The following is a 5,585-nucleotide window of genomic DNA, read 5'->3' as shown; positions in this document are numbered from 1 at the left end:
TTGCTGCGAGTAATGCTTGATTCCATGTACTTATTCTTGTACTACCTCGATTGTAGCACCCGGTTTTAAGAATAAAACCAGATACACACCATATGTGAGCTCAAGAAGTCAAATCTCACATATAGCTACAAATAAGAGTAATATCGAAAGATAATGCTCAATATATAACATACTTAGTATAAAGGATATTACCTTAGACAACAAACAGCGGAAAGACAACTACGATCTTCGGGTGAAGACTCCAATTCCACAGGGACAACTGATTGGTTGATCACAAGCCTAACTCCTCTAGACTAGCAATCTGGTACCCATCTGAAATTTTTCCAAAGATTTAAAAAGTAAAGCAAGCGTAAGTACATGTCATACTCAACAAATATAACATGGGGTTCATGAGGCTCAAAAGGCTGACACTGGTTAACTGCGATTAGCTTTTAATGAGTCATGATTTTAGCAATAGAGTGGCAACAAGTTTATCCACAAGCCCACATAAACACATGATTAGGTAAATATGAATAATGAATAGCATAAACAGTAATCATTAGTGAGCATCTTCATCATCAGTATCATCAGTGTTCATCATCTATTCCGTAAGGGTCCAAGGTCGCTCATGACTGTGAGCACGGCTAATATACTAGTTTTACACTCTGCAGAGGTTGTACACTTTCACTGTGAGTCGTGATTTACCCTTTCGCTCAAGACGGCCAACCTCTGGACCCACTACCAAGGAAGGTCGGCAGGGTTCACTATGAAGCCTTTCAAAGGTTCATCTAACAAGTTAGGGCCACTAAGGTTTCCCATCAATAAGCATGAACCCCCCTCCAAGGAGTGACTAACAAAATACCAAGAAACCAAAGTGCACCCTCTTGGCAGGCCGAGATCATACCTGTCGGAGCCCCTCTTGTGCCATAAAGGTAACCACTAATAAGCTAGAAAAGGTCCTCATACTGACCTAAAGCCAGAGCCATATAGCCATCACAGCTGTACTGTAAGTTCCCGGATGTTCGCTTACAGATAAGTACTTAGGGAGATGAATCTAGAGCACCATAAAAATAGCTCAATGCTCTAGCCCCCTTATTCCATGTTGCTAAAAATATCTTTTAATGTTTATTGCATATACCATTAGTCAAGTTACAAGATCATGGCTTTAGTTGAGCACTAGCATCATACTACCCAATGCAATAACCCATAGGAATCAAGGAATCCAAGATATTAAATAGCTAGGAAACTTACTATGGTTGCCAAGGTAGACACATGCACATGATTAAATTATTAAAGTGAATAGGACAACAAGGAAGATCACATGCTATACTTGCCTTGAACTCAGATCCTTCTTCAAGTCCAAACCTTCAATGAATTGCTTCTGGATTCACCGCGTATAGCTCATCGACTGGACATGATCATAAAACACCACACAAGCATCCATACAATCATACACAAAGCAAACAATAGAAATAAATTAGAACAATACATCAAACATAATATACAATAGGTAAAAAGGTTTTAAAGATGTTCTACATGTTATTACGAACACACATACGCGAAAACCACTCTAATCGGAGCTATAACAAAAAAGTTATGAATTAAACAAGATTTCCTTTAATAAAATAATAGATTAAATCTAACCTCAAATTTAAAAGTTAAAAATATATTTAACAGTAGGATGGACATGTAGATTACTCAATTACGAATCTAACGCAACTTGAATGGATCAAAACAGAGTTAAAAACAAAGATTTTATGGCCTAAATAAGACTAGTGGCAAAACTATAAATAGATGAAAACGTATTTTGGATCTAACCGAAGAAACTACGTCTTCAAAAGAAGAAAACATATTTTGAATCTAATAGAGGGATTTTGTGCTTTCTGAAAGAGAAAACAAATTCTAAATCTACTAGAAAGAAACTACACTTTTGGAATAAAAAAACGTATTCTAGAAGTGCGCCATGGACTGTGGGTTATATTACGTGAAACTGCAGGGGCTCTTTTGCAAATAAACTCGACGATGGGGTATGAGCTATGTTGGACCTGTTGGATTGAATCTAGACAATCCAGATTAGAAAGGAGGGGTAGAGAGTCACCAGCCTGGAGAAGAAAACCAGCGCGGCGGAGCTCTATTACCGGCGACGAGAAGCTCCCTAGAGCGCTTGGTTTGGGTCCTAGAGGCCACAGGTTTGATGAGCCGAGAGCACAGGGAATAAGAGGAGAAGACTGACGAACTCACCTAGGGCCTTCTTGCGGTCGACAGTGGGTCTACAGCGTCGGGCAGCGCGGCGACGACGGCGACAACGAGAGAAGGAGAAAAATCTAATTTACTACACGAGAGATTTCCCAAACTAGGGGCTCCCCTTATGGTAGTTTTGGTGTGCTTTGCCTAAGGGAATTGGTACATATTTATAGGGAGAAAAATTCCCCACATCTATATCAACTAGCATTATGGTACTAATTAATGTTGCACCCTCCATATTTACTAATGGACCTAAATAATCATTAAAGTCCGTTAGTAAATAAATGCATGGGCCTTTGAGATTTATTAGGATTATTACACATGGGCTTTGAGAGTTGGTTAGAAAATGAGATATATTATTTATTTTCGGAATTAATTAATTTCGTAAATAAAATAATTCTAGAAAAGTCCAGAATTGATATTTAAGCCATGAAAAATATCCCTGAGATCCTCCGAAAATTTAGGGAAAATTCCCAGAGACACTTTGGAACATGATGAACCCGAATAAAATATTTGGAGCTCATGAAAAGATTGTTAGGAACTTGGAACATAAAGATTAAGATGAGGGAGGTAGGAATTAAATTCTAGAAAGAAGCTGGAAAATTCCTAGAGATAGATATTCGTCTCCTAAACGTATTTAAAAAAAAACACATTTTGCACATAGAAACACAAGGTGCGACCGACATGAATGCAACAAACACGTTTCTACCTTAAGATAAATTTTAATTTAATGAAAATTTATTGTTTCCCCTATGTTTTCATGAGCATAAAAATACAAAATTAAATCATTTTAGCTCTATTTCAAGATAATCAAATTTTAGGGTGTTACATCGATTCCCATGTGTTTGTCGCTGGTTAGCTCAAAATTGATCTGATTAACGTCTGAGAAAAAAGATTGAGGGAGTACTTGTTGACACCAAAATTTGGTTCAAGATAAGGAGACCATAAGATCGGAAACTTTTCAAGGGAAAGCTGAGATATTCAGCAAGACCGGCTAACTAAATTGCCATAAACTAGGATAAGATGACATCATCATTTCAAAGGGATGGACCCCATTGGTAGGAATGACAAGATATGAAGCAAGAAGACGCGTCAGACTTCATAGAAGAGAAAGATTGAGTCCAAGTTATCATAATTTAGGAAGCTTTGTTTCTTTTCCAAGTTTTATATCCGGTCTTGTTCGTCCAGGACTCGTAGTCAAGCATTGGGTATAAATATTGAACTCCCAACTATTGTAACAGACATCTTAGCGATCAATAAAAAAATAGTATCTTTACCTTTTGGCTTATGCTACCCCCTAGGAGTAGGAGTAGAGTAGATCTCAGTGAAGTTCTTCGACAAACAGGGCCGCCATCAGTTAAGTCCAACCTCCGATTTATCTATGAGTATCCGTCATGACTTATATTTTGTTTGTAAGGCTGCCCTAGGTTAAGTCCGATCTCTTGCAAACATGGTATAAGTTAGTTACCATTGGTTAATTGTAAGGTTGCATCGGTTCGGCTCGTATCTCTTACAATTATCTGAGACAAGTTACCCTTGATTCTTATCAAAATTTGTATGGTTGCTTCGGTCCTGACTCGTATCTCAGTACAAATTTCGATACAGATTAGTTATCAGCTTGATCTATTAAGATTGGTAGCGTTTCCTTGCTATTTTTAATAGATTTGCTAGTTATCAATCTTGTTATAATTAGTTTCTTACTATTTGTAGCAAAATCACCCCTTGCCCAATTAAGATTGAAATAGATCAGCTTTATATCGCTTTTGATCATCGTCTTGTTGCTTTTACCTGTTTACATCTAGCTATGACGATGATTTCGGTTAACTTAGCCATTTTGATACAGTCTTGATCAAAGATAGCATGTGGTCAGGACATGTTTAACCCTAAGTAAAGCTTGCTAGTTAATGAAATCTGGTCTAGAACTGCTATTATAGGCTGCCATTGATCCGGTCGACCCCCACTGTTTGCACTATAGATCGGAGATTGTTAAATAGCAAGTCTTGCTTATGGTCAAGCGTGGCCTCTAGCTGCATTCTATGCCCTGCATCAGCTATTTAGTCGATCGCCTATGCTTCCACGATCGTAGCACGCTTTCACTGATTCCGTTAAGCACGTATAGATTCGTATGCTTTGAGGGCATAATCTATTATCTCTATCATGGTTGCATCGGTCTGGCTCGTATCCCCACTATTAGAGGTGGCAGATTGGATCTGATAAGTGTATGGACTTATCCATATTCAATGGTTGAGTGCCTGTATGCTACTGACTTTACTTTCATTGGAATTGGCTATTTTAGCCAATAGCCCAGTATGTTGAGAATATATTGGCTATTCACATGCTTTTTACTAGTTTTTGTCCTGGTTAAAAGCTAGTATGTTCCTCATTAAATGCTTCCACGTCTACTTCTGATGAGGACATGGCACCTTCAGATACAAACAATGATTATAAGGTGCGCTCGTTCCTACATTTGCATAGTGGCTTTGGTTATAATTCACTTGGTTCCACATGTACATGTCACTATTTGATTGTAGGTTCAAATGTGTTTCATAATGGAAGTTCATCAAAGCTGAACTTTCAGTTCGTCGGCAGCCCGATAGTGCCTCAATGGGAAGGCCATAACTCATCCATCCGGAGTGTGATCAAGGTCAATGAGCACTTGATGGAAAGCTTGTTTGATAAGCTTTCAAATAGATCTAGTTCCATCTCAATATCACGTCAGCAAGGCCTCCAAATCACCAATATATTCTGTCGCTATTTCTGCTGGGAGCTACACTATCGTTATGGGCTTGTTATTCATCCTTGGGACCCTGGCCCAAGTGGGAGCACACCCCAAGGACTTGGAGAACCCACCAAGAAAGCCCTTGGACATCCTCCTCCTTGGCCACCACCTTAGGAGGCCAGCAAGGACGTCCAAGCTAAGCCAGAGGCCCAGTCCAATCCGAGTTTGAGTCTGCCTCGGCCGTTAGGACTAGTCTGCAATAAAATGGACGCCCAGGATGCATCTGAACTCCGTTTTTGATGATCCACATATGGATGGATAGCTAATTTGATAAGGAAGGCAATCCAAGTGGTTTCACATCAAAACCACTTCGGAATCAATGGGAATAGTTAAAACAAGTCAGCGTCCAGAATCTGCTAGGGTGCTGCGACACCTACTTTTGGTCCGTTGGACCGTGTATAATGTTTGGCCCCATTAGGGGGCGCGTCCAGGGTAGGCGATGACCCTAAGACCTTTATAATCATTCATCTGTAAGATTATTCTGTCAAGAACAGTTTTGGGTTTTGCTTAGATTATTCTGTCAAGAACAGTTTCGGGTTTTGGGTTTTGGGTTTTGCTTAGATTATTCTGTCAAGAACAGTTT

This window comes from Miscanthus floridulus, chromosome 4 (genome assembly GCF_019320115.1).
Source record: "Miscanthus floridulus cultivar M001 chromosome 4, ASM1932011v1, whole genome shotgun sequence".
Lineage (NCBI taxonomy): Eukaryota > Viridiplantae > Streptophyta > Magnoliopsida > Poales > Poaceae > Miscanthus > Miscanthus floridulus.
This window is presented reverse-complemented; position numbering follows the sequence as displayed.